The sequence below is a fragment of the Bubalus kerabau genome, chromosome 3, assembly GCF_029407905.1.
Source record: "Bubalus kerabau isolate K-KA32 ecotype Philippines breed swamp buffalo chromosome 3, PCC_UOA_SB_1v2, whole genome shotgun sequence".
Taxonomy (NCBI): Eukaryota; Metazoa; Chordata; class Mammalia; order Artiodactyla; family Bovidae; genus Bubalus; species Bubalus kerabau.
Genome location: NC_073626.1, coordinates 165072467 through 165097328, shown reverse-complemented (window position 1 = coordinate 165097328; position 24862 = coordinate 165072467). Strand labels below are relative to the sequence as shown.

General features: G+C 41.3%; 1 pseudogene; it reads right to left on the bottom strand.

The window, feature by feature from the left end:
- Nucleotides 1–21878: 21878 nt before the first annotated feature.
- On the bottom strand, nucleotides 21879–22216 carry LOC129647328 (cytochrome c, somatic-like; annotated as a pseudogene).
- Between the last annotated feature and the right edge of the window lie 2646 nt (nucleotides 22217–24862).

Genomic DNA, 24862 nt, shown 5'->3' with positions numbered 1-24862 from the left:
ATTATGAATGTCTTACACTCTCTTGGCCATAGATATTGGTGCAGCGATGGGCAAGTTACACAATTTCCATCAAGGAGATGGTAAACCCCACAGCTTGCAAAGCTACTCCAGGAGGTATGATATAAAAATGTGAGGTCTTCAAGGACTTCCCTGGTGGTCCAGGGGTTAGGACTCTGCACTTCCATTGAACGGAGTGTGAGTTCAATCCCTGGTCAGGAGAACTAAGATCCCACATGTTAAGATCAGATCAGATCAGTTGCTCAGTCATGTCCGACTCTTTGCAACCCCATGAATCTCAGCACGCCAGGCCTCCCTGTCCATCACCAACTCCCGGAGTTCACTCAGACTCCCATCCATCGAGTCAGTGATGCCATCCAGCCATCTCATCCTCTGTCGTCCCCTTCTCCTCCTGCCCCCAATCCCCCCCAACATCAGAGTCTTTTCCAATGAGTCAACTCTTCTCATGAGGTGGCCAAAGTACTGGAGTTTCAGCTTCAGCATCATTCCTTCCAAAGAAATCCCAGGGCTGATCTCCTCCAGAATGGACTGGTTGGATCTCCTTGCAGTCCAAGGGACTCTCAAGAGTCTTCTCCACACCACAGTTCAAAAGCATCAATTCTTCGGCGCTCAGCCTTCTTCACAGTCCAACTCTCACATCCATACATGACCACTGGAAAAACCATAGCCTTGACTAGATGAAACTTTGTTGGCAAAGTAATGTCTCTGCTTTTCAATATGCTATCTAGGCTGGTCATAACTTTTCTTCCAAGGAGAAAGCGTCTTTTAATTTCATGGCTGCAGTCACCATCTGTAGTGATTTTGGAGCCCAGAAAAATAAAGTCTGACACTGTTTCCACTGTTTCCCCATCTATTTCCCATGAAGTGATGGGACCAGATGCCATGATCTTCATTTTCTGAATGTTGAGCTTTAAGCCAACTTTTTCACTCTCCACTTTCACCTTCATCAAGAGGCTTTTGAGTTCCTCTTCACTTTGGGGCATAAGGGTGGTGTCATCTGCATATCTGAGGTTATTGATATTTCTCCCGGCAATCTTGATTCCAGCTTCTGTTTCTTCCAGTCCAGCGTTTCTCATGATGTAATCTGCATATAAGTTAAATAAGCAGGGTGACAATATACAGCCTTGGTGAACTCCTTTTCCTATTTGGAACCAGTCTGTTGTTCCATGTCCAGTTCTAACTGTTGCTTCCTGACCTGCATACAAATTTCTCAAGAGGCAGATCAGGTGGTCTGGTATTCCCCTCTCTTTCAGAATTTTCCACAGTTTATTGTGATCCACACAGTCAAAGGCCTTGGCATAGTCAATAAAGCAGAAATAGATGTTTTTCTGGAACTCTCTTGCTTTTTCTATGATCCAGGGATGTTGGCAATTTGATCTCTGGTTCCTCTGCCTTTTCTAAAACCAGCTTGAACATCAGGAAGTTCACGGTCCACATATTGCTGAAGCCTGGCTTGGAGAATTTGGAGCATTGCTTTACTAGCGTGTGAGATGAGTGCAATTGTGCAGTAGTTTGAGCATTCTTTGGCATTGCCTTTCTTTGGGATTGGAATGAACACTGACTTTTCCAGTCCTGTGGCCACTGCTGAGTTTTCCAAATTTGCTGGCATATTGAGTGCAGCACTTTCACAGCATCATCTTTCAGGATTGGGAATAGCTCAACTGGAATTCCATCACCTCCACTAGCTTTGTTCGTAGTGATGCTTTCTAAGGCCCACTTGACTTCACATTCCAGGATGTCTGGCTCTAGGTGAGTGATCACACCATCATGATTATCTGGGTCGTGAAGATCTTTTTTGTACAGTTCTTCTGTGTATTCTTGCCACCTCTTCTTAATATCTTCTGCTTCTGTTAGGTCCATACCATTTCTGTCCTTTATCGAGCTCATCTTTGCATGAAATGTTCCTTTGGCATCTCTGATTTTCTTGAAGAGATCCCTAGTCTTTCCCATTCTGTTGTTTTCCTCTATTTCTTTGCACTGATCACTGAAGAGGCCCAAGGCCCCGGGCCGAGGGGCTGCGACAAGAGGAGTTACTCTGCATCCGAAGTCAGGGGCGGCGTCCGGGAGGAGATACCCCATGCCCCAAGCCCGAGGCCAGGGCAACGGGCGGGAGGAGCTACCCCACGCCCCTAAGCCCGAGGCCAAGGGCGGCGGCGGGGAGGAGCAACCCCATGTTCAAGAAGCCGTGACTGCGTGGGCCCAGGAGGGCCTAGAGGAGCTATCCCACACTGAAGGTCAGGAAGGGTGGCGGTGAGGAGATACCCCTCATCCCAGGTAAGGAGCAGTGGCTGCGCTTTGCTGGAGCAGTCGTGAAGAGATACCCTACGTCCAAGGTAAGAGAAACCCAAGTAAGACTGTAGGTGTTGCAAGAGGGCATCAGAGGGCAAACACACTGAAACCATACTCACAGAAAACTAGTCAGTCTAATCACACTAGGACCATGAAACTAAGCCATGCCTGTGGGGCAACCCAAGACGGGCAGGTCATGGTGGAGAGATCTCACAGAATGTGGTCCACTGGAGAAGGGAATGGCAAACCACTTCAATATTCTTGCCTTGAGAACCCCATGAACAGTATGAAAAGGCAAAATGATAGGATACTGAAAGAGGAACTCCCCAGGTCAGTAGGTGCCCGATATGCTACTGGAGATCAGTAGAGAAATAACTCCAGAAAGAATGAAGGGATGGAGCCAAAGCAAAAACAATACCCAGCTGTGGATGTGACTGGTGATAGAAGCAAGGTCCGATGCTGTAAAGAGCAATATTGCATAGGAACCTGGAATGTCAGGTCCATGAATCAAGGCAAATTGGAATTGGTCAAACAAGAGATGGCAAGAGTGAATGTCGACATTCTAGGAATCAGCGAACTGAAATGGACTGCAATGGGTGAATTTAACTCAAATGACCATTATATCTACTACTGCGGGCAGGAATCCCTCAGAAGAAATGGAGTGGCCATCATGGTCAACAAAAGAGTCCGAAATGCAGTACTTGGATGCAATCTCAAAAATGACAGAATGATCTCGGTTCGTTTCCAAGGCAAACCATTCAATATCACAGTAATCCAAGTCTATGCCCCAACCAGTAATGCTGAAGAAGCTGAAGTTGAACAGTTCTATGAAGACCTCCAAGACCTTTTAGAACTAACACCCAAAAAAGATGTCTTTTTCATTATAGGGGACTGGAATGCAAAAGTAGGAAGTCAAGAAACACCTGGAGTAACAGGCAAATTTGGCCTTGGAATACGGAATGAAGCAGGGCAAAGACTAATAGAGTTTTGCCAAGAAAATGCACTGGTCATAGCAAGCACCCTCTTCCAACAACACAAGAGAAGACTCTACACATGGACATCACCAGATGGTCAACACCGAAATCAGATTGATTATATTCTTTGCAGCCAAAGATGGAGAAGCTCTATACAGTCAGCAAAAACAAGAGCAAGAGCTGACTGTGGCTCAGACCATGAACTCCTTATTGCCAAATTCAGACTGAAATTGAAGAAAGTAGGGAAAACCACTAAACCATTCAGGTATGACCTAAATCAAATCCCTTATGATTATACAGTGGAAGTGAGAAATAGATTTAAGGGCCTAGATCTGATAGATAGAGTGCCTGATGAACTATGGAATGAGGTTCGTGACATTGTACAGGAGACAGGGATCAAGACCATCCCCATGGAAAAGAAATGCAAAAAAGCAAAATGGCTGTCTGGGGAGGCCTTACAAATAGCTTTGAAAAGAAGAGAAGTGAAAAGCAAAGGAGAAAAGGAAAGATATAAGCATCTGAATGCAGAGTTCCAAAGAATAGCAAGAAGAGATAAGAAAGCCTTCTTCAGCGATCACATGTTAAGAGTCCCCCTCAAAATAAGAGAGAGAGAAAGAATTTCTTGAACTGAATAAAAATGAAAATACAACATATCAGCTTCAAAAAGCTATATGGGAAAGTAACTAACTTTTCTGTGTGAGCTCTTAGACTGCTGCCATCATTTTGCCACTAGAGATGCTGGGCAGATTGGAGGATGCTGCTACCCTGGAGAGCCCCTTCTTGATGAGACTGAAGTGTGAGTTGGAACCTTGTCTGAGAGGCTATCTATCTTGAGACTTTTAGTTACAGATGTCAGTAAATCCTCTTCACTGTCTAAATTAGAAGTATTTTTCTATCACTCGCAAAAAAGTCCTGATTAATACAAAGGATCTTCTTTCTTCCATGCCAGACAGAGGGTTGAAAGTGGGCTGTGCTAAGTCACTTCAGTCACTTCTGATTCTTTGCGGCCCCATGGGCTGTAGCCCGCCAGGCTCCTCTGTCCATGGGATTCTCCAGGCAAGAATACTGGAGTGGGTTGCCATGCACTCCTCCAGGCGTCTTCCAGACCCAGGGATGGGACCCTCATCTCTTGCATCTCCTGCATTGGCAGGCAGGTTCTTCACCACTAGCACCACCTGGGAAGCCCCACTAATTGGCTAACTTTGACATAAAATTCAACGGAAGTCAGCGTCTGAGAGTACTGTATACATGGAGTTCTGACCTTGAAAACTTGAAAGAATTTGGTCAGGATAAACTTAGTTATCAGTGGCAAAAGTGTTACTCTGAGTGGTTTTCTGTGAAATCCTTCAAAAATTTTCAAGTCTGTGTGGTTCATTACTTAATAAATTCTGCTTAACAAATCACTGGAAACTAAAGTAATCAGAATTACACGTGAGGTATTTCAATCTTATATTACATTGCTGTGGTCCATGGGTTTGCAAAGAGTCAGTCACAACTGAACAACTGAACAACAACTATATTGTTGAGTGACTGAACAACAGCAACAATATCACATTGAAATCTGGGGACATGTAGATTTGACTGAGAAAAGTTTTTAAAAAGTGCTTTCAAACAATGTTTAACTCTTGAAAAATTCAAAAATTCTGGTCATAAATGACCAGAAATAGAAAATCTTTGTTCCCAAATATAAAACTTTAAGTTGAAAGGTACAGGGTAAAAAAATTCCAGTTCTGATGATTAAAGATTAGAAGTACGAGTATTAAAAGAAGAATAAAAACTACACATGTGTTTTTAAGAAAGTACATCTAAACGCTCAGACCATGAAGATACAGACTCTAAAAACACCCTATTCAAAAACTGATTCAAAGATAGCTAAAGAGCTTTTTTTATTTGTTTTATCTTATTTGCTTCAGATATCAAGTTTACATCTGATTATGGTCAAACTGCCAAGGTTTGCTGAGCATGAGGGAAACAATCAAATTGGAATCCATCTGTAACAAATTCATATTATTTTTGCTGTGTTATAGTTGAATAACAGATTTGGTTCATAATTTTCCTCCAGGTAGAGAGCCTTTGAAGTTGAATAAGGATTTTGAAAAGAGAGGAAGTTAAACTAGGAGAAACTGAAAATTAAAAGCTATTTCTTGACTATATAGACCATGAAGTATATATATTTTAAAGCTGTAAAGGTGGCCCCATTCTTTGTCAATGTGTTAAGGAGTGGCAACATAGATGAATCTAGAAACGATCATACCAAGTGAAGTAAGCCAGACAGAGAAAGACAAATATCATGATATCACTTATATGTGGAGTCTAAAAAAGGAACTTATTTGCAAAACAGAAATAGACTCACAGACATAGAACAGAAACTTATCATTACCAAAGGGGAAAGAGGGGGAGGATAAATTAGGAATTTGGGGTTAAGAATATATGCACTACTATATATGAAACAGATAACCAAAAAAGATCTACTGTACAGCCCAGAGAACTATAAATTCAATATCTCGTAATAACCTATAATAGAAAAAAATGTGACTATATATGAATATGAATATATGAAAATATGTATATTTATATACATATGTAAAACAAAGAAAGATAACAATTTTTAAAAAGCAGTTAGTGTGGCCCTATTCCTTGTCTGTATGTTATAGAGTGGTCTTTAAAAATTCTTCCATCCAAAAATAGAGATTCATTTACTCACAAGCTTGGAAGAAAGTGAGGTTGGTATAAGATCAGATCACATCAGATCAGATCAGTCGCTCACTCGTGTCTGACTCTTTGCGACCCCATGAATCGCAGCACGCCAGGCCTCCCTGTCCATCACCAACTCCCGGAGTTCACTCAAACTCACATCCATCGAGTCAGTGATGCCATCCAGCCATCTCATCCTCTGTCGTCCCCTTCTCCTCCTGCCCCCAATCCCTCCCAGCAGCAGAGTCTTTTCCAATGAGTCAACTCTTCTCATGAGGTGGCCAAAGTCCTGGAGTTTCAGCTTTAGCATCATTCCTTCCAAGGAAGTCCCAGGGCTGATCTCCTTCAGAATGGACTGGTTGGATCTCCTTGCAGTCCAAGGGACTCTCAAGAGTCTTTTCCAACACCACAGTTCAAAAGCATCAATTCTTCGGCGCTCAGCCTTCTTCACAGTCCAACTCTCACATCCATACATGACCACTGGAAAAACCATAGCCTTGACTAGATGAAACTTTGTTGGCAAAGTAATGTCTCTGCTTTTCAATATGCTATCTAGGTTGGTCATAACTTTTCTTCCAAGAAGTAAGCGTCTTTTAATTTCATGGCTGCAGTCACCATCTGTAGTGATTTTGGAGCCCAGAAAAATAAAGTCTGACACTGTTTCCACTGTTTCCCCATCTATTTCCCATGAAGTGGTGAGACCGGATGCCATGATCTTCATTTTCTGAATGTTGAGCTTTAAGCCAACTTTTTCACTCTCCACTTTCACTTTCATCAAGAGGCTTTTGAGTTCCTCTTCACTTTCTGCCATAAGGGTGGTGTCATCTGCATATCTGAGGTTATTGAGATTTCTCCCAGCAATCTTGATTCCGGTTTGTGTTTCTTCCAGTCCAGTGTTTCTCATGATGTACTCTGCATATAAGTTAGATAAGCGAAGTGACAATATACAGCCTTGACGTACTCCTTTTCCTATTTGGAACCAATCTGTTGTTCCATGTCCAGTTCTAACTGTTGCTTCCTGACCTGCATATAGGTTTCTCAAGAGGCAGGTCAGGTGGTCTGGTATTCCCATGTCTTTCAGAATTTTCCACAGTTTATTGTGATCCACACAGTCAAAGGCTTTGGCATAGTCAATCAAGCAGAAATAGATATTTTTCTGGAACTCTCTTGCTTTTTCTATGGTATAAGAAGTAAAGTAATAAACTGGAAGGGTGTTTTACTGATTGGTGCTGAATTTAAATTTACCTGGAGATGGTGATGGTGGTAGTTTAGTCACTAAGTCATGTACAACCCTTTCGACTCCACGGACTATAGCCCTCCAGGCTTCTCTGTCCATGGGATTTCCCAGGCAAGAAAACTGGAGTGGGTTGCTATTTCCTTCTCCAGGGGATCTTCCCAACCTAGGGGTTGAACCCGGCTCTCCTGCATTGCAGGTGGATTCTTTACTGACTGAGCCACCAGGGAAGCCCTACCTAGACATACTGCCATTTAAAAAATATTGATTAGTCTCATCCAGCAAAAAAAAAAAAAAAAATCTGAAGCATCTCTTCTTGGTTTAAGGAAGCACTGCTTCATTTTAATTTTTACTTTTGGTTGGAACTGTTTTGTTTTTCATCTATCAAAGTAGATGGATCATACTCTTTCCAATACTCCCTAGAAGGCTGGAATAGTGGATTTTCAGGAGAAGGTGTGTAAATTTGCAAAGGGAACTGGGAGCCCATAGGAACATAGAGAAGCTTACAATTCCCACCTTGGGGGCTTCTGATTCTCTCAAAGAGATTGAGATTATCTGCAAGGGGAATGTTGCCAAGAATCTGCCCAACCAGTGTGAGCTTCAAGTCCCAATATCAGAGTATCCATCACTGGTTCCAGCAGAGAGCATGGCCCATCCTGGCAAGGAATCTGCTTTGGGGTTGGGGTGGGGGGGTCTGTGGCTGAACATGTAAGCATAAACCAGGGCATTCAAAGGAGCAACAACCTCAGAAAATGAGATCCATCAATAGACCAAACAGATTCTCCAGATTCTGTTGGCAAGATGTTTGGAAGCTGTGGCCCAGCTGGTCTATGTAATAACCCTTGGGTATTCTTGGTGGAGGCCCCAAGAGAGAAAGCAGACTTCCTGAACATCTGGGCTACTAAGTCCCAAGTGATTAACCTAGTTATTAAAGGAAATTTGACCTCATTTGAACCTTAAACATGATAGAGCAAGTCATACTAATTAAAATAATACAATGCTCTGATCTCAGCAGGTATTAGATACTCTAGAGCTGTCATTATGTTAGACCCATAAATGGCCAAATGGGATATGTTTGCTTCAGTACAACTGTTCTCATTGTATTTGCGGCCAGGTCACAATGGTAGGACTACATGTAGATCTGGTCCAAGTTAATCTTACATTGAGTTCTTTTTTCTCTGATAAAAACATGATATAAACTATCTTTCTATTGTTACTTAAAGTTTATCCCACCTAATGTTTTAGTATTTTAACTAAAGAAGCTAGAGGTTTAACATTTCTGATCAAACAGCCTTTAAAAATAAAAACAGTTCCTGTACTACTTATTTATTGACTTACTTAGCATCTCTCGTCCATTTGCATGGGGAGTCTCCTTGGATAGAAGCTTCTAGAAATCTCTTCCTGTAGTATAAAACTATATATGAATTTTTAAGGGGGAATATTAATTAATTTTTCATCATGGGTTGAAAATATGAAGAAAGGATAAATTAAACTTTATTAACATAATATATTACATGATATATGTAAAACATGCAACTTTATTACATGATATATGTGGTGTTGGAGAAGACTCTTGGGGGTCCCTTGGACTGCAAGGAGATCAAACCAGTCAATCCTAAAGGAGATCAGTCCTGAATATTCATTAGAAGGACTGATGCTGAAGCTGAAGCTCCAATACTTTGGGCACCTGATGCGAAGAACTGACTCATTGGAAAAGACCCTGATGCTAGAAAAGATTGAAGGCAGGAGGAGAGGGAATGACAGAGGATGAGATGGTTGGATGGAATCACTGACTCAATGGACATGAGTTTGAGCAAGCTCTGGAAGTTGTTGATGGACAGGGAGGAGGCCTGGCATACTGAAGTCCATGAGGTCACAAGGAGTCGTACACGACTGAGTGACTGAATTGAACTGACTGAACATGATATATTAATAGAATAAATCCATACAATTAACTTATATAACAACATAATTATTAACTAAAAAATTAGTTTATTTAACATAGTTTTAATTTTCTCTCTGGTTGCCTACATCTGCTATTCTATGTTATATTGCTAGTATTTTCTAGCATTTGAAGTAATTGTTAAAATTTTTTGAACATTCTTTCTTATTAAATTACATTTAATTAATACTTTAGGTTAAATTGCTTCACATCATGTTTATTTCCCCTCAATCTTAAACATGTTGTGGCAATGATGCCTCATTTTATAACATTAGATAATCAGAGTGACAAATTCTGTTTCGAAAGCTAGTTGTACCCCTATGCTATAATTAAATACATTTCTTTCAAGTCACAGATTTGATTTCCTAAGAAATGACTTCTAGCAATGACAGCCATATAACAGTTTGAACTCATACAACATCATTAACATTTCATTTCTAATTTATAACCAGTTTATCCAAGAGGCTTTATAACTGAGATCTTAGTATTTTTAACAAAGCATCTAATGTGGGGTCTAGAAGATATTCAGACAGATAATAACAAGACACAATGTCTCCAGAAAATATTGAAGTCCTATTTAGCACTTTTTATACCAAGCTTGAGATAGGAATGTGTGTGTGTCTTTGTGACCCCATGGACTGCATGGTCCATGGAATTCTCCAGGCCAGAATACTAGAGTGGGTAGCCATTCCTTTCTCCAGGGGGTCTTCCCAACCCAGGGATCAAACCCAGGTCTCCCACATTGCAGGTGGATTCTTTACCAGCTGAGCCACAAGGGAAGCCCAAGAAAACTGGAGTGGGTAGCCTATCCCTTCTCCAGGGGATCTTCCCAACCCAGGCATCAAACCAGGGTCTCCTGCATTGCAGGCAGATTCTTTACCAACTGAGCTATCAGGGAAGCGTGGGTGAATGAAAAAGAAAACTGAAACAGGCAAGAGGACAAGGGGAAATATTTCACTGAGGTTTCTAGGGAAGCTCCACTTTTCCCAACCCCTCAGACTCCCACACCCAGTTAGAACTTCAGTGTAGATGGTTGTGGAGTGGGGGAGGTGTTTCCCAGGGCGCACAGTTGGTAAAGAATCTGCCTGCCAATGCAAGGAGACTCAAGAGACCCAGATTAGATCCATGGGTTGTGGAGATCCTGTGTAGTAGGAAATGGCAATCTACTCTATTATTGTTGTCTGAAAAACTCCATGGACAGAGGACCCTGCTACAGTCCATAGGGTTGCAAAGAATCAGGCACAACTGAGCACGTAGATGGTGGGAAAAGATCAAACTTTCATTCAGCAAATGTTTATTGAGAACCCAGGACGCACCAGGCATCCTGTGACATCTTGGCAGTACCACTTGTGAGCAAAACAAGGACACTGTTCCTTGTGACCTTAAGGCCCAGTAGGAGCATATGAAGAAAGATAAGACAGAAAATTAAGGATATGTTCAGTCTGGAGGGACAGGAGAGGTTGCCGAGAGATGACTTTTAAACTAAGACAGAATGAAAACAATATTCCAAGCAAAAGGAGGGAGGCTGAGTTTCAGAAAATGAAGCGGATAGAACTGTGATTCTTTGCCAGCATTAGTATCTTTCACCCCATCTTTCAAATTTATTCTGAAGGACTTGCCATCCCCTCTCTTTTCCCCTCCTTCCCTCCCTTTAGCTCCAGGAAAAAATGAATTGCAAGGCAATTACATATATAAAATGAGTCATAATTTTAGCCAGAAGAGAATGAGGTTAAGAACCACTGTGAACTCCATTCAACCTGAAAAAAGTATAACTGTTATATAAGGCTGCCGAGAAAAAAAGCAGACCCAATTCATCCACTGTGCCAGCACAAATGAACACAAATATCCCCAAATCCCTCTTGTAATGACTCCCAGGTAACCACTGCAGGATTTCTTGGTAGTTTCTCTGGCCTCCTTGTTTTCTCTTATTTCTTGAAATTAGGCCTGTTGAAACTTAAAGGAGTCCCCTATTCACTTTTGGGAAGTGCACAATTGTTGATCTTGTTGATTAGCTGATCAATTGATCTTACTGATTTATTAAGGGAAAAGGTCTCCTATTAACACAGTTTTTGTCTGATTCTAGGTCAGCATTTCTTTTAGTGTGAGAAACAGTCTTTTCTTCAATAACTACCCTAGAAGGTTCTTTTGCCCTTGTCCTTGCATGAGACATGGATTGTAATTTGTACAACTAACCTAAGATGCAAGGAGACTGCAGAAATACAAAGATGGCAGCAACAAGCTCCACTCCAAGTAAGCTGAACCTTCAGGAGACAGGCTTTTTTTTGTCTTTTGACCCTATTTATTCAAGTCTTTCTTTCTTTGTACTGGGGGGCAGACGGAAAGTTTGATAAGGACTTCATTTAGGTGTCTGCCCTGATATTCCAGTGGAAAGTAAAATGACACCTATCATAAAGATGCATCAATGTGCTGGAGTTGAAATTTTCCACTTCACTTGGTGATATATATATATATATTTATTTATATATGAAGCATAAACTGTGAGCCAGCCTATACCAATAATATAAATAATTCCACAGGAAAAAGATAATTCTTTATGCTTAGGATTGCTCTCTCTTACTTTTTCTAAGCAAAAAACCTAAATTGCTTTGCTAAAAGAGTACTAAAAGCATTTTATTGCTTTACTAAAAATGAGAGGAGTGATAATGGACATACTGTTTACCCACTTTGGGAGAGGTAGTAATTTAAGATATGAAAAGTTAATATTAAACTTTAGGAATAGTTAAAAGACAGGGTCAGAAAATATATGCTTGACGTCATAGTTTATGTTTTTGGAGCTGGAGCAAACTTTAAACCTGATCAATATCAGCAATTAATTAACATAGTCTTGGAAAACAAGAGTGCTCTAAGTGGACCAGAAAGCTGATCAAGAGCCCTAAGGGTCAGCACTATGGATTAATCCATCAGAGGAAAACAAAGCTTCCTGCTGGGAGCAGTCCCAGAAGAGCTCCCAGGTGAAAGGCAATGGATCTCACGAGCAGCATACACAGAGGGTGGAAAATTAGGAGGTTCCAGAAGGAGTTGGCTATTTGGAGAGCTGGGCATTTACTTGTGGGAAGAACCTTGAGTGTGGACACTAATGCTGGAGAGGCGAGAGCTGTGATTTACATATCCCCATGGGCCCTGGAGGGCTTCCCTGGTGGTTCAGACGGTAAAGAAGCTGCCTGCAAAGCAGGAGACCTGGGTTCGATCCCTGGGTTGGGAAGATCCCCTGGAGGAGGGCATGGCAACCCACTCCAATATTCTTGCCTGGAGAATCCCATGGATAGAGAACCTGGAGGGCTACAGTTCATGGGGTCAAAAAGAGCTGGATAAAACTGAGCGACTTATGCGCACGTGCAGGCATGCGTGCACACACACACACACACACACACACACGGGCCCTGTAAGCTTCCAGACTTAGAGAAGCTAAAGTAAGATTTCTCCTGCCGGCAAGACTTTTCCTATTCACTCTCATGTCTCTCCACAGCATTAGGTATAACTGACAGGTGGCCAGAAATTTTCAATACAAAGATCATCAGGAAACCAAATATTACCAAGTATTAAGCACTACAGTAATAAGGGCTTCCTCAGTAGCCCAGCAATAAAAAATCTGCCTACCAATACAGAAGATGCAGGTTCAATTCCTGGTTCGGGAACATCTCCTGGAGAAGGAAATGGCAACCTACTTCAGTATTTTTACCTGGGAAATCCCAAAGACAGAGAGTCTGGCAGGCTACAGACCATGGGGTCACAAACAGTCAGACATGATTTGGTGACTAAACAAGAACAACTACTTTAACAAAGCACCAAATTCAACAACAACAAAAAAGAATGAACACCTGAGGAAATATAGCAAATTAGGCAAACAAAATATTAATTTTATAATAAATTAACATCCTCAGAAAGATTTGAAAGGATGTCATAGAAAAGAAATAACTACATATCTTGGACATTTTAAATGTAACAAGCAAACATTAACATTAGTAGAACAAAACTAAAAAGTGAAGTTTACCCATGAAGGAATGAAAATCCAGTTTGCAATAGACTTGAAATGCAATTTAGTCTTTGCATGCAAGAACATGGAGCAGTCTCTCCCTTCATTTACATCTTTTATATACTTCAATTAAAATTTGTAGTTTTTTTCTAAATTAAATAAAAACAAGCTTTGAAAAGAAAACCATTGTCTCATAAAAGAAAACTTATATCCATTAACTCCCTGTTGAACAAAAGCAAATTATATTTAAAATGGAAGGAGAAAAAAGAAAAAATGGCAGCAGCAGCAGCTACTAAACTGCATCCATTGTCATTTTGGGGACAAGAGAGTAATTTTATAATACAAACTTTTTTTCATATTCTGGGTCATTGTAGAAGATATCAGCAATGACTTTTGCATATTTTGACAACAACCCACAGAAAGAAGGGAGTACAATTCAGAGCATACATACACATATGTATGTATAAAAAAAAGGTTTCATAGAACAACACTTATGGATTATAAGCTCTGATGTTTACTATTTCACTACATTTGTATTAGTTTATTTTTAATCTAAATGCACTTCCTAACCCCCCAGGTATATAGCTCTCAGTTTGAGAAGTGTGATATTAAGAAACCTTATAGAAAGGTATTTTCCCATCCCCTCCAAAATCCTTCATCATTCATAAGGTGAGTGCTGGTTCCCTGGCTTCTTTAAGGTCCCTGGAACCTCTGGTATATTCTACTGCGATCTCTCTATATCTCCTTTCTCCTGAAGGACAGATACTCTGGTTTCACATTTTATAAGCCTGTTAGATTTTGAGGTATACAAGGCTTTTTATATATCTGTGAAAATCATATACTCCAACAACATTCATTTATGATACAATACAAGAAAGCTGATCTCTGGGTCTTACTCCTCTGCACTGGGTCAGAGAGCTGACCTGAGTATTAACCCTACCCTTAACATAGGGGGCGCTTTTCTGGTGGCTCAGATAGTAAAGAATATGCCTGTGATGCAGGAGACCTGGGTTCGATCCAGGTTGGGAAGATATCATGGAGAAAGGAATGGCAACCCACTCCAGTATTCTTGCCTGGAGAATCCCATGGACAGAGGAGCCCGGCAGGATCCATGTAGTTGCAAAGAGTCAGGTAGGACTGAGTGACTAACACCACCACTACCCTAACAGGGAAAGTTCCTTCTCCAATCCATGATGCAGCTCTCTGGAACCCATCTATATATGTGCTGCTAGAAAGAAGACACAGTGCAAAGTGACACAACCCTAACATAACTAATACTTTATCACCTCGGTGTGGGAAGGGGAATGGAATTGTTTATCCATCCTAACGACTGCACATAAGCATAAAGACGTTTCTCATTTCATAACATACAGTTATTTTATTTTACCTTTAATTTTTATTTTCAAATTTCTCAAACTTATAGAAATATTTAAAAAAATACAATGAATACATATCTGCCGGGAGCCGGCGAGAGACATTCCACTCGTGACAAAGGTCATGAGGAAGGAGGCTCGGCATACGCAAAGGCGGGATCGAGCCTCGGGAGTGCCCCCGGATATTCTCGAGCATCTACCCCCCAAAAAACCAGAGTCTGCCTACTTTATTGCTTTGTGCTCTCACCTCTGACTTTACTGGGGGCTGTCCCCCACCACCATCTCACTCTCTCTGTCAAAAAGTTAACTTACAGCTCCAATTAATAAAGTTCCTGGGCAATTAGGAGTGTTTAAATCCAAACCCCTCAGATGGCTCTCTAACTCGCCTGACAAGTTTACCCGGACACCTACAGCTATGCATACGATTGTTTACAGTCTCCCAGCCTCCAGAGGCACGGGAAGCTTAAGATATTCAAATAGCTTAGAGCCTCTCAGAGAATTAGAAACTGTCAGAATAAAACTAGTAAAAGATTTCATTGATGAGCCAATGTTTGTTGCCAAGTTTTCACATCCCCTGAATTGTATCCTTGAATGTGCATTAATTAATATAGTTGGTATGTAGAAAAAATAAGTAGTGGCCTTGGTGTTAGTAACTTTAGACCCTTAAGGTAGTAAATTCTTTCCTTTGTAAACCCATTACACATCCACCCTATAGGAACGTAATCTTATCTTCGGAGGATGGCGCCAAACCTTAAAATAATTACTCTTAGAGAAAATAAGTCTTTGTTGATAAGTCCTTGTCAAGAGTCATAAAATGTTAATAGGCCTCTGGCCAGAAGATGATGTAAATCACCTAAACCATTTGTATACGATAAATCTGCAGGAAAGAAACCCTGGTTTTTGATAAGCATCAAAGACTGCTGATTTTGCATCCCCTATTGTCCTCTATGTGTAACTTAGGGTATAAAAGCCCCTGTTGAAAATAAAGCTATGGGCCTTGCTCACCAACGCTTGGTCTCCCCATGTCATTCTTCCCTTTAACTTCTAGCTGAGTGTCCATCTGGAGCGTGGATGTCCTCTGCGACCATTTATTTGCCTGGGCTTCTAAGACCCACTCGAGAAGGTGTCTAAGGTGGGGCACCTTCCGCTATTCGAGAGGGCGCCTGCGGCCTCCGTGGTCAGAGCTAACCTGGTGTCACGGGTTATATTGATTTTCCGCGTAAACCAAGCCACTCAGCTTCTTTTCTCCACTGAATTTTCCTACTGAGCTATCCTCATTCTATTCCTCTTTATTATATCTAATTAACATTTGAATAGGCCGCCTAGCCGTCTCTCCTTCGAAGACCCTGGATCAGCCGGGGCTGGACCCCGGCACATATCCTTCACTTAGATCTATCAATTGTAACCACTTTACCAATTTGCCCAACAGTTAGGTAGATACATGGTTCAGACAGCAAAGAATCTGCCTGCAATGCAGGAGACCCAGGTTCCATTCCTCGGTGGGGAAGATTCCCTGGATAACGGAATTGCTACCCACTCCAGTGTTCTTGCCTGGAGACTCCCATGGAAAGAGGAGCCTAGAGGGCTATGTCCATAGGGTCACAAAGAGTTAGACATGACTAAGCAATGAACCCTAGATAGATAGATAATGTATTTAAATGTACACACATAAACATATATACCTATACATAATATATTTTATGTAGTAGGTTTTTTGCTAACCACTTGAGACTCAATTTCAGGTTTCATGAACCTTCAGCATGCATTTCTTAGGAATAAATACGTTCTCCTACACCAATGGCTCCCAATATTTTTGGCACCAGAGACCAACAAGTTTCGTGGAAGACAATGGTTCAGACAGTAATGAGAGCAATAGGGAGCAATGGGGAGCATCGATGAAGCTCCACTAGCTTCCTTGGTTCACTTCCTGCTGAGCCGCCCAGTTCCTAACAGTCTGCAGCCCGGGGGGTTGAGGACCCCATCCTACATGATCCCCAAATCATACAAAACACTTCAGAAAATTAGCAATACCATGAAATCAATATCTAATCCATATTCAATCATGTGTCAGGGTTAACGTGCTTTCATCAGTGATGGTAGTGATGGTTTGCCATAAGGAACTACTGATAGGATGGCAGGAGACCCAGCAGTCTTATTATTTTTTTAATTAATTGTAATAGGAAATGGATTGGAAGGGAGCAGAGGCTCACAACATCGATAGGAGGGCTAAGGACCAGATTTGAAGAAGAGTTCAGAAACCTGGGCCGCTCCAGAGAGCCATGAGGCAAGACACACAAGAATGTTCTTTTAGTAGAAATAATCGTAAAATTATGGAGCTGCTGACCACCTCTCATAACCATGAATGAATTCAACCAGCTCCTCTTCGCCTTGAAAGTATGAAAGTGTTAGTGGCTCAGTCGTATCCAATTCTTTATGACCCCATGGACTATGGCCCACCAAGCTCCTCTGTCCATGGGATTCTCCAGGCAAGAATACTGGAGTGGGTTGCCCTGCCTTCCTCCAGGGGATCTTCCTGACCCAGGAATCGAACTCATGTCTCATGTCTCCTACATTGGCAGGCAGGTTCTTTACCACTAGTGCCACCTGGGAAGCCTCCCCTACCCCTTGCCTTATTACCTAATAAGGTAATAACCTAATAAAGCTGCTTGCCTTATTACCTAACAGCAACCTAATATTCAGAATCCTTGGCAGAAGCAACCGCTGGCTGGGACTAGCTCTTGTCCTGAGTAGTGGCTTCGAGGAGGCAAAGAGAGAGAGGATCTGAATGTTTCCGGAGATGGGGCACCACTTCTACAAAGACAAGACACAATGTGAAATTTTCCTCATCTTGTGTCGGGGCGGGCAGCTGGTCAGCCCAGAAAGGCAAACAGTACCCACTCTTCCTCCTAGTCTGATTCCAGCCAATCTGTTCTCCTCACTTAAAGTATTTTTATTACATCTGGGGTAGCCACGGGCCCCCAGATGTGAAATATGCTTTCTTCATATTTGGGTCCACTACAGTCCCTAACTCCAGGAGATGGTGAAGGACAGGGAAGCCTGGCATGCTGCTGTCCATGGGATGACAAAGAGTCAGGCATGACTTAGTGACTGAACAACCGCAACAGTTTCTAATAACTAGAACAATGACTTGAATTCATAAAGTCATTCAAACTTTTCTTGGAAATAAAAAAAAAAAACCTTTACTTGTTCATGAGCATTTACTGGGTGGTGAGCAGCATAGTAGGAGCAGAACAGGTGCTTAATGAACGTTCCTGAGTGCCTCAGGGCTGACATTCACGCTGAGGACTTCTGTCTAGAGCTCAGTGATAGGACCTGACGTGGATGGAGCATTTCCTACATAGCGGGTGCTCTCTTAATCCTTGCACTCATCCTTCTCAATGACCCACTGAAGGAAGTACTATTTGAGCTCCTTTGGCTGGTGAGGAAACCTGCCCACAAGCTAGTATGAAGTCACAGATCAAGAATTCCAGTCCAGCTCTGACTCTAGAGACCTCTCTGTAAGCCTCTCCACTGTATACCTCAATTTTGTAGCCAACCTTCCCCAACTGGGGCTTCCCTGGTGGCTCACAGTGAAGAATCTGCCTGCAATTGCAGGAGACCCAGGTTCAATCCCTGGGTCGGGAAGATCCCCTAGAGAAGGGAATGGCTACCTATTCCAGTATTCTTGCTTGGAGAATTCCATGGACAGAGGAGTGTGGTGGGCTATAGTTCATAGGGTCACAAAGAGTCGGACACAACTGAGTGACTAACACTTTCTCCAACTGGAGATGATGGCTGCATCTGGGCTTCTGTTTTTGATCAGCTGCAGGATCGGCCTTGGAGGATTTTGGAGTGGTAGAATTGTAAACTCTCAGAGCTAGCAGAAAACTCAAAGATTATCTAGTCCTACAACTGGATTTTACAATGGAGACTGAGATCCAATAGATGCTATGAAAGTCAGACTGCTTGTTACTGAGAACATTCCACGTAGTTCATATCCCCTCCTTGAGAAATCAAGTTCTGAAAATGTTCTTTTGCACCAATTATTCAAGTTTGGATGTGCGTGCTAAGTCGCTTCAGTTGTGTAGAACTCTATGCAACCCTACGGACTGTAGCCCGCCAGGCTGCTCTGTCCATGGGCATTCTCTGGGCAAGAATATTGGAAAGCATCGCCATTTCCTCCTTCAAAGGATCTTCCTGACCCAGGGATCAAACACGTGTCTTTTACATCTCCTGCATTGGCAGGCGGGTTCTTTACCACTAGCACCACCTGGGTATCTCAGTAAAATAATGAACTTTGAAAATAAAGTGCAAAAGAAGTCACAGTTCATAAAAGTACTCATTATTTTTCTTGGGCAGATTGGTCTTTAGCTGTGAATGATATACTGCCAGTCCACATATCTGCTCCCCATGTATGAGCAGTAACAGTAATTACAACAACAAAAACATACATTTTTATACACTGCCTTCCATCTCACATGTGTAAGCCATCATCAATTCATTAATTATCAGAACATTTCTTTGAGGTAACTTCAGCAGGTGATTTTATTATTCTTTTTATGGACTGAGAAGCTGCAACAAAAGTACATTCACAGGCCCAAGGTTAAACACATTTAAAGATAAAACTCAAGACTTCTAAATCTTTCTTCCAAGTTTACAGGCACCCATCCTCTGGCTAATTAATATTTGGGACATTTAGGTCATGGAGCATCTTTTATTAAGTTAACAGATGGTAAAGAATCTGCCTGCAATGCAGGAGGCCTGGGTTCAATTGCTGGGTCTGGAAGATCACCTGGAAAAGGAAATGGCAACCCACTACAGTATTTAGCCTGGAGAATTCCATGGACACAGGAGCCTGCCAGTCTACAGTCCATGAAGTCACAAAAAGTTAGACACAACTGAGCAACTAACACTTACATATACACCTTACTAAATGGTGCTGGGCTTTTTTTTTTTTTTTTTTGGTAAGACAATAGATTTATTGGGATTAAAATTTAAACAGTCGATTTATTCTTCTTTGATATGGATATATTATGTGCTGTTTTTAAAATTTCCTTACATTCTAGCCTCACGTTCATTTCATTTTTAATTGCGCACAGAACTTCAGGAATTAGTGATATTAGCAAAGATAACTCAGAGTAAGAGGGGCAAGGAAGAGGCAGTTTGAAATTTAAGAAAAGTGTGTTTAAGGGGCTCTGGACTGGGCCATGGGAAGAATGACTCCCTCGTTGAACAGGGATCTTCCCTTTTTCCTTCTTCCCTTCCTTCTGTTCTTCCTTTTAGTCATGGAGAGATTCTATGAACTGTTGACATCATTGTGCTGTATGCTAAGTCGCTTCAGTCGTGTCCGACTCTTTGCGACCCCATGGACTGTATCCCACCAGGCTCCTCTGTCCATGGGATTCTCCAGGCAAGAATACTGGGATGGGTTGCCATGCCCTCCTCCAGGGGATCTTCCCAACCCAGGGACTGAACCCACGTCTCTTATGTCTCTGCATTGGCAGGCGAATTCTTTATACTAGCGCCACCTGGGAAGCTCTGTTGATGTTATTAGTGTGTTGCATTTCAAAAGAAGTGAAGCACGGAGGAAACAGCCTCAGCAGGGCAACTCCCCTAAGCTCTTCGGGCTTCACTGTCTCTGGCTGTAGGATGCGGTGGTTGGTGAGGTGATGTCAGGGATCCCTCTGAGTTCAGTCAAACCAAGATTCTTTCTCCGTTTACCTCTTCTTGACACCTGTTCGTATTGCATGGTTTCAAAGAAGGGCATATTGTGTACATGTCAGCAAAAATACTTTGCCTCTATATATATTTGAATGTTCCATGAAGCCAAATTTTTGTCCAGTGGCCCATTATTTATTTTATTTCCCCTTGTTTTCCTCTCTCTCTCTTTCTCTCCCTCTCTTCTGATCCTTAGTCTGAGAATCCAACAACCTTCAAAACTCTTCTCAGATTCTAAATTGTACCTTAATTGAACTAGATATTTTCAAATAGGGCTTTTTACATGAAATAGTAAAGAGGCAAAATAGGCTGTTTTCCATCAGGTTTATTGTCATCAACTTTGCCCCTGTTTCAGATTCAGCTTCCCTCCAAGCATATTCTCACAAATGCCACAACCAAATTTCCTTCTTTTGAATTTGGATTAACTGCTTCACTCATCTAAGTAAGCACTTTTTAGTGATTCTAATAGCAGTAGAGTAATGGATTTTTTTTTTCTCAAAAGAGAATTATAGATAGCAATAGCCTCACAACAAATCCAGGATCCACAATTATAAATGGATTAGCCCAAATCTCAAACATTTGAATAGTTTTAGTGTTATCAACTCCAAACCTGTTTCATAACAGGACAATAAATTGAGAGACGAGTTGTTGGGGCAAAGAATTAGCAACTTTATGTGGAAAACCAGCAGACTGAGTAGGTGGTAGCAATTCAGTTCGCATCCCAAAGAACCAACTTTTTTTTTTTTTAATCTGTGATTTTGTTTTTAATTCTTAAGCCTTATGATCATCTATTTTACAAACCTGTGCTAATGATATAGCTCCTCTACTTTCACGCTTCTAATGAGTTGACAAAAGCACTATTACCAGTCACTCAGTAGTTCTACAGTTGCATTTCTGAATGCCTGTTTGAGAGAAAATCCTGAATTATAACTTAGTCTGACTTTGTAAAGAACACACAAGCAAAGTGTACTAACAGATCTTGTCAAGTGGTTTTTAAAAGCATCTGATCTTAAAGATCAAAACGTAGGAAGTGCTAAATATTTTTATTTGATGCTATACACAAACCACACTAAAATGCCTTTCATTAAGTAAAAGGCAATATTTTAGATAGAGAATTTTAATTACATTGGTACAGTTAAGATCACAAAGATAAAGTGGGCCTTGTTAGTGTATCTTTAGCCCTTGCCTTAACAAACTAAACACAGATGAATCTTGCTCTGTTCTATGAGATAGCGAAGGGATCTTCTTAGTATTTAAATATATTAACATAACCAGTTACCGAAAATCTAAATATAAAACCAATCTCCTATAGGTTTTGAGAAAGCATTCACCATCTCCCGAAAAAATTTAACAGTCCTTATTCAAGTTCGATCGTCTCTTTAGATGGGGAAAACAGTGATAGTACTTGTTGAACTGGAATTACTATCAACATTTTAAAAACTGACCTTGTTCATTTAGCCACAAGCAAATCTTATTTAAATCAGGACTGCCCAACAGAAATATTCCATCAGCCCTTCATGATCTGAATTCTAGTTTATGAGATCCATTTAAATACGGTACACATAAAAAGGGGCTTCCCTGGTGGCTCAGATAGAGTCCTGAGACATTTCTGGTTTGTAATAAATAAGGTAGTGGCCAACTATTACTCACTAGTAGCTCTTTTGAGATAAGCTTCAAGTCTGCCCTTTCCCCCTTCTTCTTAATGCCAGCAAAGATCATTTTTGTTCCAGGTATGTACTTCTTGGGATCATCCAAGTATTCTGTCGACGTCTCCTCCCCCCAGGTGAGGTCTTTGTTCTTTTTGGCATCTGTGTAAGAGAATCCAGCAGCCTGACTCGTTTGTCTTTCCCCTAAACAGATCACGGAGATTTGGCCCAGTCCTGTGCTTGTCTTCCTTTCAGTTTGGCACTGGACACCCTTCTGAACAAAAATCTTCCTTCTCTTCTCAGCACCACCTATTTTTAAATCATCTTTCCCCATTCGTGACTGAGAGGTTCCCGCTTGTAAGCCGAAGGTCCCATTCTCTAAGCCCAAGGACACACCAGTCCATGCTCAACTGCAGGTGTTGGTGCAACCTTCAAAGAACCATCCTAACCCAAGTTAGAATTCAGGCTTCTTTTATGCCCAAAGTGGAGGGAGTGTAGCTGGTTGCCGCAAACTTCTTGGTGTGTGAGTCCTTGGTTCTTGCAGCTGTCCAGGTAGGTCAGGTCACAACATTGCAGTAAGTCTCCAACAAGAAAAAATGTTATTCTCCGTTCTGCAGCCTTTTATCTCTATATGGAAAAGTGACCTTTAAAGGTCAGAGCCTTGAGAATGGGCTATTGTGTGTATTTCAGGCTAAAGTAAAAGTGAAGTAGCTCAGTTGTGTCTGACTCTTTGTGACCCGCATGGACTATAGCCTACCAGGCTCCTCTGTCCATGGGATTTTCCAGGCAACAGTACTGGAGTGGATTGCCATTTCCTTCTCCAGGGGATCTTCCCAACCCAGAGATTGAACCCAGGTCTCCCACATTGTAGACAGACGCTTTACCATCTGAGCCACCAGGCAAGTCTTTCAGGCTAAAGGCAACATCTTTTTACAAAGGTACAGAGCCCCAGGACTAAGTACAGGCCACAGACCACAAAGGTTAGAGCTGAAGGAACAGATCCAATATACAGTCAGGTTTGTTTTCCGTTACACTAGAAGATCTTGTCTGGACTGCTCTAAGTAATTTGTCTAGGGTACAAAAATATTCCAGGTAGGCTGTTAATTACCCCCAACTTTTTGCTATTTCTATACTCCCACATCAAGTGGGCTAACATTTCTGGGTTCCTCTCAAGTGACCTTTTGAAGACTTATTGTGATACTGTAGATTTTTACATAGAAAATCTGCGTAAACACACTTAGTTCAGGTTCTAAATCCACCCAATACAGTACATCAGTTGTATTAATGGAATTAATGTTAAAACAATGCTCACTTCAGTAACTTTATTTTCTTATTAATAAAATAATTTATAATAATTGTAATGTATAATATAAAAAGTAATTCATAATATATAAATATCTTATATAAAATAATTTATCATAATTATAATGTATAATATAAAAAGTAATTCATACTATATAATATATAAAATAATTTATAATGATTATAATAAATAATTTCATATTACTTAATTATTAAATGGGGCTTCCCAGCTGGCTCTAGTGGTAAAAGACCTGGCTGCCAATGCAGGAGACATAAAAGATGCTGGTTCAATCCTTGGGTCAGGAAGATCCCCTGGAGGAGGAAATGACAACCCACTCCAGTATTCTTCCCTGGAGAATCCCATGGATAGAGGAGCCTGGCAGGTTACAGTCCATAGGGTCACACAGAGTCAGACATGCTGAAAGTGACTTAGCACACATGCAATTATTAAATACTAATAACCACATAGATCATTCCTTGTTGGTTCTGCACTTTTCTTTCCCTGATTCTGGTGTATCTAAAACTGATTTAAATCTTTCAACAGTGATACTTTTGCTGAATTTTTCAAGGGGCCTAATTACTTAGGAATTAACAGAATGTATTAACCAGGTTTGTGCTTTATGTAAGCCGGGGCCAGAACCAAAAGGCTTAGGCTTTCTTTAATCTGTTTTAGGATCACATTACCTAGCATGGAGAGTCAACCATTGCTCATACAGCATCACGGCTGAGGAACTGCCCTCAGCCCCACCACAGGACAGTTTAGATTAGAAAATGAAAGAGGATCACATGTCCCATCAAAAGGACAGGGTGAAATCCGTTTATGGAAGGCAGTGCACTTTTGAGTCAGACAGACCTATTCTTTGTTCAGTCGAGAAGAACGTGTGCTTCTGAAACAGTGGATCAAGTTAGTTCCTGGAACTGAAAAAATATACCCGTGTTCCATTTTAAAAATTGCGTTACTGGATTTCTCTGGCATTCCAGTGGTTAAGATTCTTGCTTCCACTGCAGCGGGGGTGGGTTCAATCTCTGGTGGGGAAACTAAGATCCCACATGCTGCGTGGTGCAACCCCCCGAAAAGAAAAAAAAAAATAAACTTGCCTTACTAAATCAAGGAGAAAGACAGTGCAGACTTCTCCATGCCCTTAGATTCCCTTCATACTACACGGTGCTGTTACAGGGGAAAATAGCCCAGTAACTCCCACCCTCTCTTTTTTCTTTCAGTACAAATGAAGGCAAGGGTGGTTCTGGCAGCCCCACAAGGCAGGCAGGCAGAGGGCACAATGGCTCCCGTTAATATTATAAAAACAAGCCTGAACCAAACAGCTCTGACAAGATTGCTACACAAACCAGGTGGGACTTGTTTTTCTGGGCATGACAAAGCAAGTCGGAATTGCACTTCAGTTGACTAACCCATTGTTTCCGTTGATTTATTGCATGGAAAATGACACTTTTAAACAGTACCTTTATTCAAAGCAGTTTTGGATAAATGTATGTTACTCGCATGGGTGTTATTACCACTTTACTTTTTTTATTTTAAATATTATACATACTAGAGATTCAGTTCAGTTCAGTTGCAGTTGTGTACAACTCTTTGCAACCCCATGGACTGCAGCACGCCAGCCCTCCCTGTCCATCACCAGCTCCTGGAGCTTCCTCAAACTCATGTCCATTGAGTGAT